We start from the raw sequence: 27251 nt of genomic DNA on the forward strand, positions 1-27251 counted from the left end.
GTGCTGGGAAAATTGGACATCCACATGCAGAAGATTGAAACTAGACCACTCTCTTACATCATACACAAATATAAACTCAAAATGGATGAAAGATCTAAATGTGAGACAAGATTCCATCAAAATCCTAGAGGAGAACACAGGCAACACCCTTTTTGGACTTGGCCACAGCAACTTCTTGTAAGATACATCCATGAAGGCAAGAGAAATAATCAAAACCACAATGAGATACCACCTCACACCAGTGAGAATGGGGAAAATTAACAAGGCAGGAAACCACAAATGTTGGAGCGGATGCGGAGAAAGGGGAACCCTCTTGCACTGTTGGTGGGAATGTGAACTGGTGCAGCCACTCTGGAAAACTGTGTGCAGGTTCCTCAAAGAGTTAAAAATAGATCTGCCCTACAACCCAGGAATTGCACTGCTGGGCATTTACCCCAAAGATACAGATGCAGTGAAACGCCGGGACACCTGCACCCCGGATGTTAATAGCAGCAATGTCCACAATAGCCACACTGTGGAAGGAGCCTCGGTGTCCATCAAAAGATGAATAGATAATGATGTGGTTTATGTATACAATGGAATATTACTCAGCCATTAGAAACGACAAATACCCACCATTTGTTTCGACATGGATGGAACTGGAGGGTATTATGCTGAGTGAAATGAGTCAATTGGAGAATGACAAACTTTATATGGTCTTATTAATTTGGGGAATATAAAAAATAGTGAACGGGAATAAAGGGGAAAAGAGAAAAATGAGTGGGAAATATCAGAAAGGGAGACAGAACATGAGAGACTCCTAACTCTGGGAAACGAACTCGGGATGGTGGAAGGGGAGGTGGGCGGGGGTGGGGGTGACTGGGTGACGGGCACTTAGGGGGGCACTTGATGGGATGATCACTGGGTGTTATTCTATATGTTGGCAAATTGAACACCAATAAAAAATACATTTATAAAAAAAAAAAGAACTGAACAATTTCTTCTGTTTGAAACTTAACCAGTGATGCTCGTTGCCTCACCAAGGCTTTCCTGAATGCGCATTCCTAGGTTAATGCTATGGCTGGACTGGCCTCAATGTTTATGATAACTCTATATGTTTACAGAGAGAGTCTATACAAGGGCCTTTTTACTCCCTTCAAGTTCACCTTGTAACTTTAAAGTTATCACATCATCTGAAATATAAAACATGGATTTTTGGTGCTGGTTAATTTCTATACTTATTCTTCTTAGGACGATTTTATATTCCTTCAGAAAAAGTCATGTAAAAGTCCTTATCCATTTCAAGCTATAACACTGGTAATGAAATTTAAATCCTAGAGAAAGGAAATTCAGAGTCAGACAAGAGACCAATGAAGCAAGACTTACTGCCCTTCCATGAATACTCTACAAATCATGTTGAGACTATATCTAGGGTGTAAAATTTAGACCTTCTGATGCCTGAACCAATTAAAGATGTGTTGATCCTTTCAACATGTGAATCAGGACATTTTTCAGGAGCTATATTTGCTAAAAATTCCCTTTTATCAAAACCCATTTCAGTTGCACTTTTTTGCCAACAAACATGTCTCCGTAAGGATTCAGCATTTTTGACTCTTCATGTACAACTGTCCCTTAAGGTAATTTCTCCCAAACTTTAATGCACATATAAATAAACTGGGGTTCTTGTGAAAACATAGATTCAGATTCAGTGGGTTTGGAGTAGAGCCTGAGATTTTTCTGCATTTCTACTAAGTTCCCAGGCAAGGCTGAGGCTGCTGGTCCACAGATGATACTATAAGTAATAAGTTTTTCAGAAACTAAGCATTTGGATCGGCTTAAATCCCAAATCACATTCTGCATGACAAGTGTGAACTTGAGCTTTCACAACAACATTGACCTTGGTATTTCCCTCTATAGATTGGAGAGGTGATGACCTATGGTCTGTCTTGTTTCAGGATTTGTTGATAATCTATAGGATCAACAGCAGCCCATGGAACCCTTCCCTTTGAACTTTAGTTTCTCCCTGGCCTTTGCTCATGTGAGTTAGAGAGAGAGAAGATATAATATTTCTGTATACTTGGGGCTTAGGAAAAGGTTGCACAGCTGCCAAAGTGTTCCCACCTCCTTCTCTATAGCACTTCTGCTGAGCCAAGATGGCGTGGCTGAGGGTTCCTCAGCTTGTCTGAGAGTGATAAGGTGAGAGCCTATACTATATGTTAGCTTGTCATCTCTACCTAATCTTTGTATACAAATCCTATTAAATATAATCCTATATTTTTATTCAGAAAATTTTAGTAAATGGGGGAGGAGTGATATAAAAGGAGATACGGTTCCCCAGTGTACTGGCTATGTGACTTTGGTCAAGGCATTTTACATCTCTGTTTCAGTTCCCTTCTCTGCAAATTGGTTAATACCAACCAGCAGCATTGTTGTGAGCAGAGATAATTTTTAAGTGCCTGCCCAAATAAATGGTAGATAACACTATTGGCATAATTACATTTGTCACTAAATGCACTCTAGTTGTTTAAGGCAACTGAGGACAATGGATGAAGACGTCTTGTTATTCAGACAAATGCACTGTATAGATTTGGTCAGAATAAAGATAATTAGTAAATTCTGGCATTAAGACTTATAAATACTTCATTGTGTCAGTGTTCTCATTTTCATTGTACTCATCCAATATAATATGCTAACCAGGGTTTGAAACCCAGGTTTTGAAAAAAGTCACCTTAAAATTAAACCATAAATATTAAAAATAGCTCATATAATTGTGAGTTTTATAATTAGTGAATGTGCTTCTAACAAGCTGACCAAGTAACTGTGTAAGGGCTATGTGATTTGCACTTCAGCTTCTTCCCAACGCACACCTTAAAGTAGAAAGTCAGCAGAAAGCTAAGGCAATTAACATAATGCTTCCTAACAAGGTTTGGAGTATAGTCTGCAAAGTGTCTGCCCCATTAGCTCTCCCTTACTCAGTTTCCCTAAATGTCCTGGTGCCTTCCTTAACTCTCCCAATGTGGTTACACTAGAAACATTTCAACTGTGTTCACCATACTATCATTTGTTTCCCTTCTTACTCCCTCTATAACTTTCCTCTCTTTTCTTCCCCATCTGATGCTGGAAAGGAGTGCATGCTCCCTCATTGATCCAAGTTGGTACAAAGGCCCCTAGATTCACTTTAAAGAGAGTAAGAGGCAGTAAATAAGGTGGGTGGGCTGTGCATTGAGCCAGCCGATGCAAAGCAAAAGGAGATGAACTGAAGGACTGAAATGCCTCAGAGCCTCTGCGTTTGTGTCCAGGAGGCAACTCAACACCCTCTACCCTGTGTGAATGACAGTAGTACTCAGGGAAAGGTTTTCCAGCTCCCGGCCTCTTCTTCCTCCTGTGTTTTCACAAGTACTGTGCATTCAACAAATTTAAAGAAAGAAAAGGTTGTAAAAATGACCATTTGCTTTTAGTTTTAGGAATTAACAAATCTCTTAAACTATAGCATGAAGGCTCTCCAGGCTTTTTAGTCATCCTGGCTGGTCTGTATGAGCACCTTTGTATACAAACAAATCCATCCACGCAAATGTTCATAAATGGCTTCTGTGCTTGTTTCTTCTGTTTAACTGAGGCACTAAGACTAAGCACATATGTGGTATATACACTTGTGAATGGCTTAATGTATACATTTCCAGGTAGTATATGTATGTGCTATTAACTTAGTATGTGCTGCTGGTGGAAGAATTCATAGACTGTAATTTCAGAGTGGAAGAGTACTCAAAGACAGTCTTGAGATGACTCAGCTGATGCTGGAACCCTCTGTATGGCTTTCTCATCTTATAGTCTATCAGCCGAAGCTTGAATGCTTTAATTACCAGGGAACTCCCTACCTCTCCAAACTGGGTTATCTTTGGTTGCATTTCTCCACTTGGACTATGTGTTACACAGCTCCCTGTACCTGTGGCAGGGCACCTGTCTATAACATGCAGAGTTGATGTCAGGTCAGAGTTTTGCCTCTGGAAGTCTGGGCCTTGCAAGCACACTGAACACAGGGCAGTCATCCATATTCATGCAGACAACCTATTTGAAGGGTGTGTGCCCAGTGTGTGGAGCTGTGGCTCTGAAGACTGCCAGTGCCTATGGATTTCTCTCAGCTCCTCTCTTAACTGCACACTTGGAATAGTTCCCTAATCACCTGCAGCACTCTGTCAACAAGCAAGGAAAGCTTTAGGGCAAAAGCCCAGGACACAGCTAGGCTCTTGAAATCCCTCACTGGGCCTCAGGGTGAACCCACATTCACAGATGGGATGGCTTCCAAACATTAACTAAAATACTCACACTTGTTTTTGACAACAGTGTTCAGGTTAAATTTCACCAGTTGCTATTTTGGGTAGGGAGCTATGGCAGAAATGCCAGATTCCGGGTGGCTGTAATGCCTCTGTAAAGCCACCTTTCAACATGCTCCATTTGCCGTGCTTTCAAGGACTCAGCTGTATTGTTGCCTTCACAAGATTCAGTCCCAAAAGGTGAGTGGGGAGACCTGGGAAGGGTTTCTGAGGAGAGGGAGCCCCTGGGACAGGCTATTCCAGGAGTCTCCCTGCCTGAGTTGACTCATTCTTTGATATGTAGAAGCAACAGCAAGGGGTGGCTTCCAAGGGCCTGTCTGTGATGATGGATGTGTTTGGCCCTACAGCCTGGGGGAACAGATAGGAGTCAGCAGAACACAGATGTTGCAAGGAAGCCAAATTAATCTTTAGTGAGAATGTACAAGTTGGGCCCTCATTATAATATCTAATGGCCTAACCTCATTGCAAAGCAAGAGCTAACCTAACAGAATGGACTCTAGCCTAAAATCTTCTAGGTCTTGTCAAGGTTGAGGCAGCAACTGATTCATGTGTGTCAGAATTTTTTAAAAATCTCTCAACCATGGGGGAAAGATTTCACAGCCAAGAAGAGCATGATTTGAAGTGTACACTTTCTGCAGCCCTTCCAGGGGAGTTGAAGCTCTGGGTCATGGACACTTGAGCTTTATCTGATCAGACAGGATCAGGTATATATATGTATAGTACAAAACAAAGTAAAACTCTAATCTTATGGGAGTGCTGTGTGAGAAATACTATCTTTTTCAGAAATATTTACAGAGAAATATGTATAATGGGTAGATAACCCCACTTTTTTTTCTATAACTAAAGCTTATATGATAATTAACCTAGATTAAAGTGGTTACTTGGCTATGTAGAAATGTGTGGAAAGAGCTGTTGACACCAGATACCAATGCATCTTGGGTCATTTTTATTAAGGTACCATGCTTATGAGAGGCACTGATCATGCATTATATCAGGACTGCCTATTGGGTCTTTAGTGTACATTCATAGATAAGCCATCCAGAGACAAAAAGCAGTGGGGATAATACCAAATGCATGAGATTTGTAGACAGACAGGCAGATCCAGTATGGAACTTCTCTGAGCCTCAGATCATTTTCTATGAAGTATAATGATACCCATCTTGCAAAGCCATTGGGAGGATTTCAGATCTAATTTTAAAGTGCTTACAAGAGTAGGCATGTTCTTTTCAAGTGTAATGATAAATAATAATACTAATGATTGCTTCTATAGCTCATTATTATGGAGAAAAGTTTAGGTTTAAGAAGCTTTTGGCAAAAGCATTAGGGCCTGGGTAGTAATCTAGACTTTCTCTCCCCCTCTCCTTCTCCCTCCTCCCCGAAAATAGGAGATAGGAGCACTATCTACATCAAGAATTTGGTAAAAAAAAAAAAAATGGTGAAAGCCAGAGATAGTGTAATGAAATTTTTAAATTACTGGAAAAAGGAATCAACCTAGAATTTCAATTCCAGTGAAAATATTCCACAAAATGAAGGCAAAGTAAAGACATTTTTGATTAAACGGAGTTAAGGGAGTTTTTCCAGGAGACTTGCACTATTAGAGTTATTAATAGAAGTTCCTCAGAGTGAAGAAAAATGAAACTAAATGGAAACTCAGATCTGCAGAATACTGAGAATGGCAAATATGTTGGCAACTATAAGAGGTATATTTTTCATTTCCTAATTTGTTAGAAGAGTATTGTCTGGTTAAAGCAAAAACAAACAAACAAACAAAAACAATGTATTGTGAGATTTAGTATATTTAGACATAAAATGTATAATAAGAACAGCACAAGTAATGAGAGGAGGGTAATTATAGCATACTGTTATAAGAGTCTTATCTTATACATGAAGTGATATAATTGTAATTTAGAGTTGATTATGATTGCTTCAAAACTCTACAGAAATCACTTCAAAAAATAAAACAGAAAGTTAGAATTAATAAGCCAGAAGAGGACATACTAAACATTTTTTAAAAATTCTCAATCCACACAAGATTGAAAAGGAGAGAAAAAGGAATAACAGTAGCAACCAACATATGCCATTAAAAAAAGGCAGTATGGCAGACACAAACCAACCATACTGATAATTGCATTAGAAAGTAAGACAGAACATATCTTTAGAAGTGTAAGACACTTTACGCATGACAGAGATAGTTTGAAAGTAATACAATGGAAGAATATGTATCATCTAATCAATACATAAAAGAAATATGGCCTAGATGTGTTAATATCATACAAGATAGACTTAAAAACAAGCAGTATTACTAGAAATAAAGAGAAATCTCATAATGGCAAAAAGGTGAATTCATCAGGAGAAAGAAAACAAGTACAAAAAATTAGGTATAATTCCTAGTTGATATTAGTCTATTGTTTAGTTTAGTATAAACAACTAGAATGCCATGAGAAAAGTATAATTATAAGATGTATAGAATAAGATGTACAGATTATGCCAGACAGGGAAACTTCCTAAGTAAGAACACACTTTGAGGGGCAAATTACTGCCCAAAGCCAGAGTTCAGATCTCCTTGGAGAAAGTACAGTTGCAGGTCAATGAATGGCAAGGAGGTTTCCTGTACTGACCAGACCATTTTTGGAGCAATTGTATAGCCATATGTAAAAACAGGAACATAGACCATTACTTTGTGCCATATATTTTTAAAAACTAGCTCAAAATGGATCAATGACCAAAATGTAACAGCTAAAACTATAACATTGCTAGAAGAGAACATAAAAGAAAATCTTTATTTAGGATACCAGCTATAAAAGAAAAAAAGTTGATTAATTGGATTTCCTCAAAATTCAAACTATGAATACAATGCAAAAGTAAGCCACAGAAGGAGAAAATATTTGTAAAACAAAACAAGACAAAAACCTGGTAATTTTCTTGTATCCAGAATATATAAAGAATTCTTACAGCTAACTATTAAGACAAATCAACTGAAGAAATGGACAAGAAATTTGAATAGACATTTACCAAAGAAGATACAGTAATGATATATAAGCACATGTAAAGATGTTAATTATCATTAATTATCAAAAAGGTACAAGTTAAAATCGCAATGCCAGTATGTCAATACTGTGTACCTACTATAATGGCTAAAGTTACCAAGACAAGCTATATTAAAGGTTAGTTAAGGATGTACTGGAACAGCTTGAAACCTTCATATGTTTCTGGAGGGATTACAGAGTGGTATGGTCAATTTGGAAAACAATTTGATGGTTTCTCAAAAAATTCAACATTTACCTACCAAGCAATCTACCCTTCTCACTCTGAAGAATTTACCCAGGAGAAAACAAAAATATATGTTCACACAAAGACTTATATTTATATAGTAATTGCAGCTTTATTTATAACACTGAAAACTTTGAAACAACTCAAATGTCTATTACATACTTAATATATAAACAAAAGGTAGTATATATGTACTATGGACTACCAAGGAGTGATCTATTGACACAAAAAATAATGAGGATGGATATTAAAATCATTATGCTCTGTTAAATAAGTCAGATACAAAACACTAAATGCTATATAATTACATTTATACTAATTTCTATAAAAGGCATGAGCACTGGGTGTTATGCTATATGTTGGCAAATCGAACTCCAATAAAAAATATACAAAAAATTATATTTAAATTAAAATATTAAAAGGCAACAATATGGTTATAATTATTATATTATAATTATATAATTATGTTTGTAAATATTGTGAAAATACAAAATTACACAATAACACAATAATTTTAGAAGCATAAGTTTGATATTTTTATACCATGCACAGTGTGGAAAACTGGTTTGGCTCTTGGAGAAAAGGTTGACAAGGTAATTGTCGGGCTTGATTCCATTCCCAGACTGAGAGAAGAAACAGGATCCTTGGAGACATTACTCTAACTTCCCACTTAAAGAACTGGGCCTATGACCCTGAATTCACAGTTTGGCCCCAGTAGGTAACAGAGGGAAGTCCCCAGATATGTCATTAGGAAATGAAAGACTCAGCCTGATGATGTTCAGAACTGAGACATTTTCTGATTAGAAGCAAGGATGACAGAGTCATTGGGACAGATGTATAAAGAAAACTGTTTCTTAAGAAACAAAATGTCCAGGCTTAATGCCAAAGTCACTGGAAATGTTAAATATTACACAGAAGTTCCTTCACACTGCTAGTCAAATTAGGCCAGAGTCAGCCAGCCCTATATATTCCAAAATGTGAGGGGAAAAGAAAGTCAGTTTGCAGCAAGTTTTTGTTACACATATCTTACTTGTTACCTCAGTAGTTTATACTTTACTCAAATCCAGAGTATTGAATTTGTTGTGGGTCATCCGAGTCTTATTTTCCTTTAGAATCTTTGCTCACTCTGATCAGGACTGGGGTTTCAACTTCTCCTCAGCAGCCACAGGAAGCTACTAAATATAGATCCTGATGGGAAAGGCTCTAAGGAATGCAAAACCTGGTATAGTGCTTAAGAATGATATCTCCAGGAGTTCACAGAAACAATCAATAATAATACTGAAGTTCAAACTCTTGGGGGAATTTGTATTTGATCTAGAAGCAGGCACTGTATGAATATTCTGATTTTTGTCCAAGAAGGATGTGGTTAGAGGTAAAATCACTTTAATGATTTTAAAGTCAGGTAAATAATCTCTCTGTAAATGGTTCATCATTTACTCACTTATTTAACCAATATTGTTAGGTATATCCTATGCAAACACAATGCTGTAAAAGGAAATATATATATATATATATCAATGTCCCTGTTCTCAAAGGGCTAAAAATCTTTTCAGTAAAATAAGAAATGGATTCATGAGAAATTCAGTAGATATACATGGTAAAAATAATAATAGCAGCTATTGAATTGAATGCCATCTTTAGCTCAGTAACATAGTATATTTGTTACGAGAATGTATAGGCTATGGAGCCTATTGGGTTTAAATTTTGGATCTCCTATTGACTGTAGAAAAATGTATGGCACAAAATAAATTCTGTTTAATTGATATTATGTTTTGTTTTAAATGTATTATCTGTAATCTGGGGTGCCTGGAAGGCTCCATTGATTAGGCATCCAACTCCTGACCTCATGGGTCTTGAGATTGAACCCCACCTCCACTCCGCACTCTGTGGGGAGTCTGTTTGGGATTCTCTCCCTCTGCTCCTCCCCCAACATGAGCGTGGGCTCTTGCTCTCTCTCAAATAAATAAATAAAACTTTGAAACATATATTGTCTGTAATCTTCAAAGCAATCCTATAAACTAGGGATAACAAGACCTTTTTTTATAAATGAAGACTTGAGGTTCATAGAGGTAATAAGTGACAGCACTGAAGTATATTTCACTGTGGACTAAAGTAATCCGAGAAACACAATGGCAGATATAGGATTTTATCTGAACTATGAAGGATGAAGTAGGATTTCCAGAAGATGAAGAAAATAAAATAAGAATATTAGAGAGTAAAGACACAGTAATAAGCAACAGGATAAAGGCAAGAGTAAACCTGAGGGATGAATAATCTAGATTAGTTTGAGTTTTTCTGTGGGGTATGAGTAATTGTAGTAAAGATAAGAAAAGTAAATGGAATCTAATTTGTAGAAGAACTTAAGTATCAAGCTGACGGAGTTTAAAATTAGTCCCATAGAAAGCAAAAAACCCTTGAATCTCAATAACTTAAAATCGGAATTACCCTAAATGTTATCTACTTATTTTTCCTCCTCTTCATTACCATCATCAGAGTCATTCAATAGAGAAAGAGCTCTTAACTTCCAGCTTTATCTGCCAGAGCAGGGCTTCTGAACTCTTGGTCAAATTTGGCACTATCAGCACTTCATGCCTCATGGCATCTTGCTCATGTTTTGGGAAAGCTGTTCAAACTAACATCACAGAACTAATGAGGCTTTAAGCCAGGCCCCTCAGATTGAGGATACTTGCTTTGGGGCTTTGCCTTTAGTAAAGCCTACAAAATTAATGGTTTTGTAATATTGAGGTTTGGAAGGAAGATGAGAAAGGAAAAGATAGACAAAGATGAGATGGAGACATCCCAAGAACCAATAAGAAAACCCAATGGCTATGGGGTTTTTCTAGGTAAAATGACCACTATGCAGTAAAAAATATTGTGTAAAAATAGTGCTTAAAAAAATTCATGGATGCCAAGCTGTTATGAGTTGAATTCACATGTCCCCCTTTCCCCAACCCAAATTTGTACGTTGAAGCTTTTATCTCCAGTACCTCAGAACCGTATTTGGAGATAAAGTCTTTAAAGACATACTTAAGTTAAAATGAGGCCTTTTGGGTGGGCTCTAATGCAATCTGTGTTCTTATAGAAAGGTAGGATTAAGATGCACAGAGACATATGCAGGAAGTACATACACAGAGAAAAGGCCATGTGAGAGCACAATGAAGAGACAGCCATCTGCAAGCCAAGGAGAAAGCCCTCAGAAGAAACCAAACCTGCTAATACCTTTATCTTGACTTAAAGCTACCAGAATTGTGAAGAAATAAATCTTTGTTGTTTAAGCCACCTAGTATTTTGTTATAACAACCCAGCAAACATATACATAGGCCTTGAGACCCTAGCACTTATGATGAAGCTAGCTCTCATTCAAATATGCAACCTAGAAGAAAACATTTACTGAAACAATGTAAGAAAGAAGGAAAATAATGTTGGAATGGGGAGAGTAAAGGAAGAAGAAAACAGAGATCCTCAAAGAGAGATATGAGTTATTATGGCCAAGTAGCTCCTATTGGAAAACTCTCCCAGAGACAGCCAGTATGAACTCCAGGAAAAAAAAAAAAAAAACAAACAAACAAACAAACAAAAAACCTTTCTGAAAGAACTGATGATGGACCCAAAACAGGGACACAGTGGAGAGGATGATGCTTGGAAAGAGATGTCACAGGGTGAGTTTTCTATTTTTATAACTTTTACAATGATAGGCCCCAAGCCACATTGTGTAGGAAAGCCAGATCTGTGATGGAGTATCTGAGATTAATTGGCTTAAATAACCAGAGGACAGAATTTGGAGCAATCAATTATTGGAAAGTAAGGATGATTTCTTTGGAAAGGAGAAATCCAAAGAGAGAGTATCCCTAAAGCTTCTGGATAGCTTCTAGCTTAATCTCTGGCTTACTCTTCCTGGACTATGCATTCAAAACTAGATTCTAAGCAGCCGGTTAAAGCAGAAAGAATCGAACTGTGATTATTTAAGTTGTCACTCATCACAGGGAGACAATTTCCTGTATAAGTCCAGTAAAGTCAAGTACCTGCTAAAACACACACACATACACACAAACACACACCAAATCAGCAGTCTTCAGAGTAATGTAAAACAATCTAGTTTCTATAGCATATTATTCACAATGTCCATGAGATAATAAATTTGTTAACATGGAAAAAAATTAAATTTGTTACATGGAAGGAAATAAGAAAACCTGACCACCTCTCAAAAAGACAGTCAGTGGAGATCAATCCTGATATGACTCAGATGTCAGAATAGATATTTTTTAAATAAAATAAAACTTTTAAAAAAGATTTTATTTATTCATGAGAGACACAGAGAGAGAGGCAGAGACATAGGCAGAGGGAGAAGCAGGCTCCATGCAGGGAGCCCGACGTGGGACTCTATCCCAGGACTAAAGGATCATGTCCTGGGCCGAAGACAGGCGCCAAACTGCTGAGCCACACCCCCCCCAAATTTTAAAGTAAGTATTATAATTATTCTTAACAAAGTAAATGAAAATATTCTGATAATGGATAAAATTACAAAATTCTTAGCAGAGAAATAAAAAAGGAAGGGAGTAGTACTAAAAGATACAGTATTTGAAATGTAGAAGATTTACTAGATGGGCTTAATTACAAAATGGAGCTGATGAAAGAGTTAGTGAAATTGAAGATCAAGTATTCAAGCTGGACAGCAAAGATAAAAAATTTTCGGATAAATGAATAGATTCTTGGAGACCTGTGGAATTATATCAAAAAGTCTAACATACATTACCTGGAGTCCTCCATGGGTAAGAGAGAGAGGAACAGTAGAAAATAATATGTGAAGAAATAGAGATATGAATTTAGTAAATGATTCAAGTATTACTCTTTAATACTGGCCTATCTAGGATGAGGCATCGAAATCAATCCTTGCTAGGCAACCAAGGGGGAGGGGGGATTCTTTTTTGAGAATAATTATAAACAAAATAAAATTGAGTTAAAGTTCATTTGTTTTTATATAATCATTATGTGCTGGAATAAAATAAAATTCAGAATAATTTGAGTACACTTTTAGTAGAACTTCATCAGTAATTCTTTTAAGGCTATATATACCTGCATTTTAACTGTAGATTTGAAATAAGCAGTGATAGCATTGTGATTGCAATAAACAGCAGACAGAACTTCAATTACTTTCCATTGTGTCATTTTATATGACCACATGGAATTATTATTTGTGTTTAAAATTTAAATTTAACACAAAGTGAAGACTGTGAGGTGTAATATTTTTCTTTGGAAAGTGCAAAATTTAGTTCATGTATAAAAATTTTAAGTGATCTTGGAAAATAGCTAAAAAACTTTAAAAGTATTCCCTTTTAAATTGTTCACTATTTGTTTTTAAGCCAAAGAACAAATCTAGAAAATAGAACATTACTCTAGTGGTTACAATTTAGTCATTATATAAATTGACCCTTTCAGAGATATTCTGGTTGTATTAGTCAATTATTTCCATAAATTATTTTACATAAGATATTGATAAAAACACCTAGGTTAAAATTGCCAGATTGATTTAAAAAACTATCAAATTATGCACTTTTGTCCTACAGAAACCTAATGGACCATTTGGAATATTATTCTGAAACCAGCAAGTATTTAAAATTTTTTCTGAACTTGGTGAAGAAATGTTAAGTGAGAAACCCATACCAACATGAAAGGGCAACAACCCAGTAGAGCCCAACAAAGAAAATTTTTAAAAAAGCAATTGCAACAATGTCTGGATCTATTTTGAAATATGTAATGCCTGCAACATTGCATAAAGTTTATGAAAATTGTGGAGTGCAAGTTGGCAAATCCAAAGCATGGATGCTAGAAACAACACAAGATTCAGATGACACAGGGATGAAAGACAACAATGAATCATTTTCTATAACCATTGACACCAAGGAAGAGAAAGGAAATGTTAGCATCCACACTGACAGAATTGAAGGAAAAAATAAAGGAGAAGAAAAGAGCATGAGTAAAGCCAAGACTTTGATGAAGAGAAGACAGTGAATGATATTTTAATCTATTTTGATATTCCTGCTTGGGCAATACCATTTCCAGATGAAAAATGTTAATCTGGTTAAGAAAGGAAGTGAACCTTTTCAGAATAAATATGGACCTTTCTCTGCAGTTCAAAGACAAGAAAAGGAAGCAGTCAACACATGACAACTTCATGACTTTATAAATCTTTATCAAACACTGAAAAAAAGAGGCCAGTTTTTTCAAGACTGAAATAATTGTTTTGTTTTGGTTGTAGACTGTGGATACTGGAACAAAAAAAATGAAAATCCAACCTTATAACTGCTTTAAACTGGGTAGAAATTAAATCCTAATGTCTGTGAGATATCTGAAAAAATATCTTTCCTGATTTTTTTACCATTATTATTCATTTTATTTAATGACTATCACTGAAAATAATTTTGTCATAGAGGATGGAGTGTCAAACATGCTGGGCATGCCATTATTCATTAATAATAATATACTCAGTAATTCTTCAAAAGTGCTCATTTTGATGATAGATATATGAATTACTTGTTGAAGCCATATTATCTTTTGATGACTCTTTTTTCTTAGACTTCCCCAAATCCAAAAATCCAAAGATGAGCACAAATAGAAAACAAATATAAGCATTGCTTATCCTTTATATTCTTTATATTGACTAGAGTAGTGTAAATCGAAGCAAACTGATGGTGTCATTTTACATATATGAAGCTAGATTCTTCAAATTATCATTATAACACTCAATGGTAAGACTAGCATATCTATATAGCACTGATAGCAGTAAAAATCTGGACAATGACATGGAAACAAACAGAAAAGCTAGTGAAATGTTCCTACACTAGGCCCAGAATCTTTAAGTTTTACATGTGGGAGAATACTTCTACTATTCTATTCTATTCTATTCTATTCTATTCTATTCTATTCTTTCTATTATTCTATAAAATACTGCATGTATAAGTTATAAGTATAATGTGCAGATATACCATAGTTTATTCTACTACTCTCCTGTATTTAAGAATTTAGAGTATTTCCAACATTTTGCAATTACAAACAAAGCTGTAATGTGCACTTTATTCATGTATTTATTTAAAGATTTTATTTATTTATTTATTTATTTATTTATTTATTTATTTATTTGACAGAGAGAGAGCATAAGCAGGGGGAGTGGCAGGGCAAAGGGAGAAGGAGAAGCAGGCTCCTGGCTGAGCAAGAAGCCCAATGCAGGGCTCAATCTCAGGACCATGGGATCATGTCCTGAACCAAAGGCAGATGCCTAACTGACTAAGCCACTCAGGTGCTCATGCACATTTATCTTCATATTGTTGGAGGGAAGCTTTAAGGTAAATTTCTAGACATGAAATTACTGAGTCAAAAGGTAAACACCTGTCTTAGTTGTGTTAGATATTTCTAAACTTCCTGCCAAGAAGGTAAATACCAATTTGCATTCCCATTTACACTATGTAACTGTTCTTGTTTCCCCAAAGCCTTGAGAACAGAATATGTTATGCTTTTTTTTTCAGTTTTGACCATACTATGGGTGAGAAATGATACCTTAGGTTATAGTTTTGTTTTGGTTTTGGTTTTATTTTACATTTGGACCACCACAAATTTTATTGGCTTAACCATTCATAAAAAGTTTTAAAATTGTGGTAAAACACATAAAATATACAGTCTTAACTATTTGTAAATGTAAAGTTCAGTAGTGTTAAGTACGTTCACACTATTGTGCAACCAATTTCCAGAACTTTTCATCATGCAAAACTGAAACTCTATACTAATTAACAATAACTATTCATTTCTCTCTTCCAGGAGTTCCAGAGTGTCATTCTACACTTTGATTCTATGATTACTTTAAGATACTTCAATTATATGGAATCATACAGTATTATTTTTGTGATTAGCTTATTTCACTTAGTATAATGACCTTTAAGGTTATCCATGTTGTATCATGTGTCAGAATCTCCTTCCTTTTTAATATTCCATTGTATGTATGTGCCACATCTTATTTATCCATTCATCTGTCCATGGATACTTGGCTATTGTGAATAATACTGCTATATAAACATACATGCTCAGATATGTTGTTAAGACACTGCTTTAAATTCTTTTAGATATATACAGAAGAAGTGAAATTTCTGGATTACATGGTAATTCTATTTTTAATTTTTTAAGGAAGTGCCTTACTGTTTTCCACAGCGGTTGCTCCATCTTACATTCTTACCAGTGATGCACAACAGTTCCAATTTCTCCACATCCTCACCAACACTTGTTATTTTTTTTTAATAGAACTATGCTAATGGATGTAAGGCAAAATCACATTGTAGTTTTGATTTACATTTTTCTAATGATTAGTGATGTTAAGCACCTTTTCATATGCTTGTTGGCCATGCCATTTGTATATCTCCTTTAGAGAAATGTCTATTTAGGACCTTTGCCCATTTTAATTAGAATATATATCCATCTATACAAGGATTTATTTTGGTGCTCTCTAACCTATTTCATTAGTCTATGATTTTGTCTGCATGCCTTACCACACTGTTTTGATTACTGTAGCTTTGTGATGAGTTTTAAATTCAGAAAGTTTGAGACTTTTAACTTCTTTGTCAAGATTCCTTTGACTATTATAGGTTCCTTGAAATTCCAAGTGAATTTTAGGATGATTTTTCTATTTCTGCCAAAAATGCAACTGGGATTTTGATAAAGATTGCATTAAATCTGTAGATTTCTTTGGATAGTATTGATATTTTAATAATATTAAATCTTCTGATCCATGAACATGGATGTTTCATCATTTATTTGCATCTTCTCTAATTTCCTTCAGCAATGTTTGATAGTTTTCAGTGTACAAGTCTTTCATCTCATGGGTTAAATTTATTCTAAAGTATTTTATATTTTTATGCTATTGTAAATAAAATTGTTTTCTTTATTTCCTTTAAAGATTGTTCATTGTTCATGTATAAAAAAAGACACAACTGATGTTGTATGTATATAAGTGGTTATGTTATTTATTTGAAAATAGTTTCAAAATGTAATTTTAAAGTTTAATTTCTCATTTATTTTAAAATTTTCCTGTAGTAGGACTTTTTATTTTCAGATTAGATTTTATTTTTTTATTTAAAAATATATATATATTGAAGTTTGATTTGCCAATATATAACACCCAGTGCTCATCCTGTAAGGTGCCCCACTCAGTGCCCATCATCCAGTCACCCCATCCCCACCCACCTCCCTTTCCGCTACCCTTTGTTTGTTTCCCAGAGTTAGGAGTCTCTCATGTTTTGTCACCCTCTCTGATTTTCCCCACTCACTTTTTAAAAAAGATTTATTTGAGAGTGAGAAAGAGAAAGAGAAAGAAAGTACATCCATGCAGGGTAAGGGGCAGAGAGAGAATCCTCAAACAGACCTGGCTGGGTGCAGACCTTGACCTGGGGCTCACCCCAGTATTGCAGTGTTGTAGGGTTCTTGTCTGATGGAGTAAAAGAATGAATCTTGCAGACACAAAAAGATGAAATGAAATGAAAGTTTATCAAGTGAAGGTGAGAACAGAAAGGAAAGGAAAAAACTCTCTTGAGTGAGAGGAGTCCCAAGTGGGCTGCTACTAGGGCTTTTATAAAAAACTGACCAGGGAACTTAAATCTTAAAGTCACCACTAGTAGCACCGTATTTACTTCTCCTTTGGAGTTTGGTAACTTTCAGTGGTCAATTTGTAACTTTCATGAAAACACCTTATCTATAGCATTTAAGATCAACAAGGTCGGTCTCCTTATGTTCCCTTATTTCTAGTTTTGTTTGTAACTATCATGAAAATATCTCGTCTATAATGTTTCTCCACATCTGGGATTTCTGTGAGCCTCGTCAGGTAGCCCACTACCTATTTCTCCCTACCTATTCCTATTTGTCCCTACTCACCAGGACCCTGAGATCATGACCTGAGCCAAAATTGAGTTGGATGCTTAACTAAGCCACCCAGGCACCCCTAGATTAGAATTTTTAAAACACACTTCTATGCAACCTAGATTAACAAAAAAATTGCAGTGGAAGTTATTAGAACTATGCATGAAGAAAAACAGCATATGTAAAAATTTGTGGGATAAGCTAATATGGTAGTTTAACAATGTATAGATTTGCCTACTTATACTGGAAGAGAAGAAAGTTTGAAAATTGATGTACTATGCATACAACTTAGTAAGAAGAAAGAACAACAGAATGCACTTGTAAAGTAGAAGAAAAGAAATGATGTTGCTAAGAAAAAAAGAGAGACAGAAAGTACATATTTTAGATTTTAAAAGAGTATAACATAACTATAATTGTAGCAGTGATGAAAAGATAATAAAATGAAATTATGAATAACTTGTTGCAACACATTTGAAAACTTATGAAATATTTAATTCCTAGAAGAAATATAAATTACTAACTGTATTCAACAAGAAATAGAAAACCTGAATAATTCTATAACCACTGAGGAAATTAAATAGTAGTTTTAAAAACATCGTACAATGAAAATAATAGGCACAAATTTTTGTAGGGAACTTTTACAAAACATCTATGTATTAAAAAATACAAATAACACAAAACTTCTTCCAGATCATGTGGGGCTGAGGACAAGGAAGAAACAATCATGGTCTAGTATACTCCTGATATCAAAACCAGACAAAAACAGTTTAAAAAATGAGAAAGAAATATTACACGTCAAATTCATTTATAAACATGTATGCCAAAATCTTAAATATTAGCAACTGAATTTAGCCATACATGAGGGAAAAAATACCCCACTACGACCAGGTAGTGAATATTTCAGAATTCAGTTTAGTTCAGCAATGAGAAAACAATATATTGATGTAATCCATCCCAAAATAGGCAAGAAAAATTATATGATTCTTTTCAACAGACACAAACAAAGCACACACACATACACACAAAGCCCAGTATTCACTTATGATTAGAACTTCTGTCAAACCAGCACTTAAAGAGAACATTTTAACATTAAATGATATTTGTAAAACTTAAAATAAATATCATATTTTATTGTAAAATGTTAAAAATATTCCCCTAAACTGTGTTTGACATCATCAGTTGTATTCAGTATCATACTGGAAATCCTTATCAACAGAAAAATATAAGAAAAAGAAAATAAGGCATAAGATGTGGGGAAAAAAGACAAAAGTGTCAGTAGTAGTAGTTAATATAACATGTAGAAAAGAAAATATAATCTAGATGTATTAGGAGAAAACAGTGCTTATCTGATATAAGATCAACATAAAAAGCCATTTGCATTTCTGTATAGTATACTCTTTAAAACAACAACAGCAAATATAAGTTCTTTTGCTAAATATGCAAGTCCCATATTGAAAAAATTATATTGAAAGTTATTAAAGAAGGTTTAAATGAAGAGAGACATATAATAAATTCATGGAGGGGAAGACTTGAAATTGTAAAGAAGATATCCAGTAGATCAATACACATATGAAGAGGTGCTCATATTTACTATTAATTAGGAAGTTGCAGATTAAAACCAAACAAGGTACCACTACATATCCATGAGATGACTCAAATTAAAGACTAACAATGTCATTTATTGGTATAGTCTGACACAACCACAACCCTCACACACTGCAGTTAGAATTGTAAATTGGTATGACTATTTCAGAAATCTCAAAGTATCTACTAAAGCTATGCATACCTGTCCTTTATTATCCAGAAATGCTACTCCTAGGTATATACCAAACAGGAATAATGCATATTTTCCAACAGACATTTACAAGATATTGAGAAATATTGGTAATAACTGAAACTGGAAACAATAACAGTGTCATCAACAGTAAAGTGGACAAATTGTACTATAATTCATTCAATAATGTATCCATATGTATGTATGTATTCATATCCCAATGAAAATCAACAAATTAGTTATTTTTTTAAAGATTTTATTTATTTATTCATGAGAGACACACAGAGAGAGGGAGAGAGGCAGAGACACAGGCAGAGGGAGAAGCAGGCTCCATTCAGGGAGCCTGACATGGGATTCCATCCAGGGTATCCAGGATCATGCCCTGAGCCGAAGGCAGCACTAAACCACTAAGCCACCTGGGCTGCCCTATTTTTTGAATTTAAATTCAATTAGCTAACAGATAGTACATCATTAGTTTCAGATGCAATGTTCAATATTTTATCAATTGTGTATAACACTGAGTGCTCATTATATCAAGTGCCTTCCTTAATGCCCATCATCCAATTACCCCATTCCTCCTACTCACCTCCCCTCTAGCAACTCTGTTTCCCAAAGTAAAGAGTCTCTCATGGTTTTTCTCCCTTTCTGATGACTTACCATTCAGACAAAAGACCCCCTAAAACAAATAATACAGTCAAGAAATGGGCAGAAAGCATGAACAGACATTTCTTAAAGAAACATACAAATGGCCAACAAACACATGAACAAGCTACTGTTAAATGCAACAACATAGATGAACATCAAAAATATATTGTTGAATGAAAGAAACTGACTACAAAACATTACATACCTTTTTATTCCATTTGCATGAACTTTGGAAATAGGCAAAACCAAACGATTAGGTTACAAGTCACAACAGTAGTTATACTTAGTGAGGTAGGCAGGGAATAGTAACAGGGAGGTAAAATGGGGACAACTCTGAAGGACTAGACATATCTTCTATTTCTTGGCCTGGGAGGTGGCTACACAGGCTACCATTTTGTGATTATTTATTTATTTACATTTTATGCACTTTTCTATATATGAATGCACTTTGTGACAAAAAAATGTTTTTAAAATATTCAGATAGAATAAGTTTGGGATGCAAAGCTTAAAGTTTTTAGAATCAATACAGTAGAATTCTCTATAACCTTAGGGTAGGAAAAGATTTATTATACAAGACTCATAATATGTAAACTATAAAGGAAAATATCTGATAAATTTTATATTAAAATTAATTATTTTATATCAAAAGGTATCATAAATAAAATGAAAAGATACACACCTAACAAAGATACTTGCAACACATAACTGAAAAAGAATTAGAATTCAGAATATATAAACAAGAAAATAAACAACCTAATATAAAAATAGAGCATATTAGCAAGTAACTCATAAAGGAAGACCATAAAGTACCAATAATCTTATCTGAATATACTCACCCTCATTAATAATCAGGAAATGCAAATTAAAACTAACAAATTGGCCAAAACTATACAATCTGATAAATCCAAATGCTTGTATGGTTATGGAACATAAGGAACTCATATACTGTTGGTGAAATCATAAATTGGTATAATCACTCCATTGGTAGACACTTCTGTATTATGTGTTAAAGCTGAAGATGTATGTGGACCTCAAGACCAGCAATTCCACTCCTAGAAATATTCCTTGAAAAACTCTGAAATGTGTACCAGAGAAGATACACAAATGAAACACCGGAATAACCCTTATATCCATCAGTAGAAGAAGGCATAATAATCTATGGTTAGGTATACAGTGGAATATTACACAACTATAAAATTTAAAAGACTGTATGTATCAATATGGATGAATTTCAGGAACCCTACACTGAACAAGAGAAAGCAGATAAGAATACTTAGTATGATTCCATTAAATGAAGTTGAATAAAGAGACAAAACCAATCAATTTATTATTTAAGGACACATACTTTTATAGTAATGATATAAAGAAAAGTAAACAAATCATAAAATGTAGCATTGTGGTTAGCTTTTAGGAAAAGGGAGGAGAATATAGTCAGAAAGGGACACATAGGAAGTTGTAGGTATTGATGGTAATCTATGTATTAAGTAGGATGCTTGTTTATTGTTAAACTCTACCACTATATTATATATGCTCTTTTGTATGCATAATGTATTTCATAATAAGATGTTCATAATTCCTATGTTTCCTCTATAGAAAACGCATTATTAGAGACCAATAACAGGAAATCAGCAAGTTCCAAGTGTTCAGTAGTAGCTGATATTGAACTAGAGTATTGACAGAGAAGAGTAGAGATAGTTAATAAGTCCAGTTCTCAATGTTGTCATTAAAATTTTATTTTGCTGAATGTCCTCTTAGGTTCTCTATAGAAATGAGGAAAAGAACACATCACGAGTTGATGGCCAGATGCCATTTCATATTGACTCCGATTCTCTTAGCAATCTGATGCTGTTGGAATTGGGACAGAAACTATCTGTTTTATTTGATAGATTAAGAAACTGGGTTGAGAGAGCTTAGAGCAAATTGCTTCAGAGCACAATTAATAAAGGTGAAAAACACTCTGGACTTGCTTTTGCACCCACCAGCTTTCCTCAGTTGTCTATGCATAGAACTGTCAGCAACATCTAGCACCGCCAGCACTCATGCTTGGAAGCACTCAGCCAGCCTCAGTCTCTTTGGGGCTTCCTCCGGTTGTGAGGGAGGTGTGATATACTGGCTATGGTGGAGGTTAAGTATCCATTTCCTTTGACCTTTCTGCTTATTAGTAGTGGCTGTCCCTGAGCAGCCTTTTGACTTAAGCCCTCTGCTCTCCTGAAGACTGAGGCACTGGGGCTACAGAGGACCTTGATATTTAAAGGTACATTTGCAGAGAGGAGATCCTTTGCTGACCTAAGGAACAGCATGTGAGTGGGACGGGTGAGGGGGGCCAAAGCTGGAGCATGTGAATGATAGCTTCATCAACTTGACATTCCCTTAGGTCCCACCACCTACATAGGGGTTCTTTCCTGGCTATTTCCCCACCAGATGTAAAAATTATTAAGCGTATTTGGCTAGAGTTTCTTGGGGACTCTTCTTTCTCAGTTTTTTTTCTTCACGTTGTTTCCCTCTCTGTCCCCAGTTTTTATCCCCATTTTTATTTTCTGCTCTCACATACACTATAGCCAAATGGTTCCTATATTTGCTCAAGTACATAGGTACAGAGAAGTACCTACTGAGAATTCCCAATACTAGTGCTGGGCCCTGAGGTATTTTCCCAGGAGGTACAGAATTCTGGGGTGAGCCACAATCACAGGGTTGTTTTTTTCCCCAACAATTCAGCAGTCCAGTAACCCTAGACTTAGAAAAACTTAGAGCTGGCTTAGAAAATTCTTTACAACTTAAAATAATTCAAGAAGCAGTAGACTAATAAGCACAAAACAAAGTGGAAAAGTTGTTACAGGATTTTTTCATGAATTTTCACTGAAACTTAAGGACTTCAAGAGAAAGTAATGAGTGAGTTCAGGTCATAGAAGATGTTGGGGCCTTGAACTATTGGTTCCACAGATGAGGAATTAGTAATACACATTACATATGTATGGCTGTATACATGGATGCATATATATGCGTATATTTGTAATGTATATTCCTATTATACACAGTGAGATTTGGAGACCCTAGAGAGCCCTTCACAAGTGAGTTCTAAAATCTATTTATCAGTGGTTCTAAAATCTCTATTTAAATTTCTTTTTAAAAAACATTTCTTTTTTAAAAAAAATATTTTATTTATTTATTCATGAGAGACATACAGGGAGAGGCAGAGACTCTCTGTGGAACTTGATTCTATGATCCCAGGATCATGACCCGAGCCAAAGGCAGATACTCAACCACTGAGCCACCCAGGTGCCTTTCTATTTAAATTTCTATTCAAAAGTTCTTTCTATGGCTTAATTTTTAGAGTGTATAGGATTCCACTGTAAAATGCATTTGGTTCTGAGAGTCATATTAACCACAGCAAAAATATTTGTTGAGCATTTTACAATTTATAAGCACATTTACACATAGTGCCTCATTTACTTAAAACAACAACTTCGTTTTTCTCTCACCATCTTAAGAACAGGACTTAGAAAATTATGTATCTTCAGTTCTTAGGTATAGGAGTTAGAACTGAATCTGGTATTTGACTTTTATTCTGGGCATTATTCCTTAGTCCTGATGTTAACTATTAATTATTAATGTTTTAGCATAATTTTACGATGTATGAGCTGGAGAGTTAGCTTCATCTCAGCCAGTCCCCAGCCATCATCCAGGTAGATCATCTGAAATATAATTATTCTGAGGGAGAGGGGTCATTGTTAAAATTTCAGGTTCTTGAGCTCTATTCCAGGCCTACTGACTGTTCCCGGGGATGGAAATCTTCCTTTTTTAAAACAAGCATCAAGGTAAATTTTACATGCCCTAGGCTTTGAGAAGCAATGTTGTAGCAGCCACATGGTCCTCTCCTTGGCCATATACCTATTATGAGTTTCTGGGGCTCTGACCGCTTTGGGAGAAATAAGTCACAGTCAGTATAGATCCCTGAAGATTCCTGGTTGAAATTTGACTCATTGGCCAAGAATTCCTTCCCCATCCCACCCAAAAATGCAGGATATTTTTTTCCAGCCTGGCCCAGAAGAAAGGCTAATCATTGTTCTCATTCTGACTAATTGGAGACAGTCTGGCCACAAATATCCCCCTTTGTGCCTTTTCTCTTCTTGTAACTTGGGCAGGGCTGCAGAGAAGCTGTTGGAAGACAGCCTGGGTGGGACCCAGAAGAGAATAATTACAACTGCAATGCCTTCTGTCATTAAGTCCTGAGTGGAATGCTGAGTCAAACAATAGAAAAGGTCTCTGCTGTCCTTGGGAACATTTTTGTTATTGTCCCAAGCCAAGGACTTGAGTGTCGAATGAGATTCTTTTATGTCTGTATTTTTTCACAATTTTTGGAATTTCCTATGGTCTGCGAAGTAATGACAATTTGCTTATAACCTTGTAGTTGCCTGTCCTCAATTTGTTAGAGTTAGTTTGGGAGACTTTGGGTAAACTGAGCAGGCTCCAATTAGGAAAGACTATTGTTTCCTTTTGATTTCTTAGAAAAGAAAAGAGGGTAAATCATTATCTCCAATATTATGGCAAGGAACCCCAATTTTTCTACCAGCAGCAATACCTTCTTGTCATGGTATATCACTTTGAAAACTTTCTTCAAATGTAAATCCAATTCACAAGTAGTAGTGGTAGTAGTAGTAATAGTAATTGCAGCAGCAGTGGTAGTAGTAGTAATAGCAGTAGTGGTAGTAGTAGTAGTAGTAATAGCAGTAGTAGCAGTAGTAGAGATAGTAAACATTTATGGAGCATTTATTTCATTTCAGTTCCTGTGCTAAGTGTTCTATGCACTTTTTTCATTCAATCCCATAGTAGCTCTGTAACTTAGAAGTATTATTATTATTCTCACTTTAGAAATGAGCAAATGGAGTCTGAGAAGGTTGAAATAAGTTTTCTAAGGTCAAATAGATAAGCATTGGAATGGTGATTTGTACCAAAAAATCTAGCCCCACAGCCATATTCCTTTTTGCTACAGCCTATGTCCCTCCCTGGATGTATAATCTCTCCTATAACACAACATACCCATATTTTAAGCTTTGCTTAAGATAATAAGAATATGTAATTTGATTATTATGGTAGCTATACTTTTTAATTAAAAATTTAAGGGATCCCTGGGTGGCGCAGCAGTTTGGCGCCTGCCTTTGGCCCAGGGCGCGATCCTGGAGACCCGGAATCGAATCCCACATCTGGCTCCCGGTGCATGGAGCCTGCTTCTCCCTCTGCCTGTGTCTCTGGCTCTGTCTCTCCTTCTCTCTCTCAAGAATAAATAAATAAAATCTTTAAAAAAAATTTAAGACACTTGGAGGATATAGGAATGAAGCTTTTGATTTGAAGCTGTCCCTAAAAAGACTAAGATGAAGTCTTTAACATCCCATAGAGACCACACCAAGGGTAACAACTGGATCCTTTCCCTTATCCCTTAATAAAGGATTTTCATCCTCAGTGTGTGGAACGATTTATAAAATGTATATTTGAGTGTACTTAATAAATATTTATTAAATGAATGAATATATTCTTATCTTTAAAGAATTTCTGACCTAGTAAGTATATCAATTATAATATATTATGTTAAATACTATTAAAAAGATAGCTGGTACCTGATTACATATATTTATTGAGGAAATAAATGAATCCGTAGGGTGTTTAGAAGACTAGTAAATCATTCCCAGAAGCATTGTCACCTATGACGTGACCTGAAAGACAAGTAGTCATAGGCCAAGTGAAGAGGTATAGGAAAGCCATACCAGGCAGAAAGGGCTGAATGGACATGGTACCTGAGACGAGAGAAAAATCACACTAACAATTTCCAGTCAGTCAGTATAGGTGGAACATAAACAAGAGTGGGATTTGGGGGAAAGATGGTGAAAATGAGGCTGACAGGCTAAGCAGAACCAGAACATGAAGGTCATTCATGCTGTGGAACTTCGACTTTATCATGTCTCTTATGGAGAACTTTTGAAAGATATGAACCAGCAAAAATAAAAAATTGTGGTTTTATAAATGTATGTGTAAACATGAATGTTTAATAATCGATATATAATTCACTCTTCAGCATGAGACCTACTCTTCACAACCAATCTTTTTACAACTTTGAGGACATAAATGTTGACAAATCAAGGGAGGGCTTAAATGCTATGATAGAGCAGGATTTCTCGATCTTTGATGTTCATGGGATTACCTGGGATCTCTGACTAAAAGTATATTCTGATTCATTAGGTATGCTCTGGGGCCTTACATTCTGCATTGCTTACAAGCAATGTTGATACTGCTGGTAACTACACTTTTAAGTAGCAAGGTAGTAGAAAAGGAGCAAGACATTGTCTCAGAAAAAATAAAGTATGTTCATGAAAACTGAACATGGGGGTGGGGCATAGAATAAAGGAGGGGCATAGAATAAAAGAGGCAGCCTTAGTGAAATAAAATCTAGGCAGGTAAGAAAGAATAAGAAAATAACCAAAAGAGGCACATCAAGTAAATATATGAGAGCACTCAATCTTGACTGATGGCAAAGAGATGAAAAAAACATTTCTAAAAGGAAATGAAAGAGGATTTACTGACACCAATGACCATAAGCTATAATTCAGAGTGAGTCTGTGATAGCTAGTGCACCATTTCCCAATTTGTTCTACATAATCTTAGAACTATAGGAGTTTACATGTGTTTTTGGCTAAAGCTTTTATAGCCAAATAAGCATGGGAAATGCAGTTAACTAATTTATAAGAAGCAGTTTTCCAAAGAACATCTTTGCCTTAGTCTATTCAAGTTGCTGCAACAAATATACCACAGACTGAGTAGCTTATAAATAATAGACATTTATTTCTCGCAGTTCTAGATGCTGAGGAGTCCAACATCAAGGCGCCCATAGACTTGATGTCTACTGATTCTCAGACTACACTATTAAGAAACAAAGTAACAGAAAAGGAGCAAGACAATACCTCAGAAAACAATAAAATGTTAATGGAAACCAAAAATGGGGATGGAGCATAAAATAAAGGAGGAAGCATAAATAAAGTGTGAGCAGGTTCATATTACACAGATAGCCATCTTTGGCCATTTTCTCATTGTGTCTTTACATGGTGAAAGGAGAAAGGAAGCTCTCAGGGGACTCTTTTATAAGGACACTAATCCCATTTATGAGACCTCCACCCTCATAATCTAACCAATTTCCAAATACCCCACCCCCAAACACCATCACATTGGGAATGAGGTTCTAACACTGGAATTTTGGAAGGACACAAACATTCAATCACAGTAATCCTTTTCATAGGACACCTAATTAACATCTCAAGTCCCAGGATTTTCAATGAGCACAATATTAGAAACCTTGATTGACAGAAAAACAA

General features: G+C 35.5%; 1 long non-coding RNA gene across 1 annotated transcript; it reads left to right on the forward strand.

The window, feature by feature from the left end:
- The first annotated feature begins 4264 nt into the window (after positions 1-4264).
- On the forward strand, positions 4265-15704 carry LOC125752766 (uncharacterized). Its single transcript, XR_007402979.1, has 3 exons — positions 4265-4490; positions 11890-12040; positions 13145-15704. It is a non-coding gene; the product is annotated as an uncharacterized LOC125752766 (long non-coding RNA).
- Positions 15705-27251: the final 11547 nt, after the last annotated feature.

Source organism: Canis lupus, chromosome 17 (genome assembly GCF_003254725.2).
Source record: "Canis lupus dingo isolate Sandy chromosome 17, ASM325472v2, whole genome shotgun sequence".
In the NCBI taxonomy this organism is placed as follows: Eukaryota; Metazoa; Chordata; class Mammalia; order Carnivora; family Canidae; genus Canis; species Canis lupus.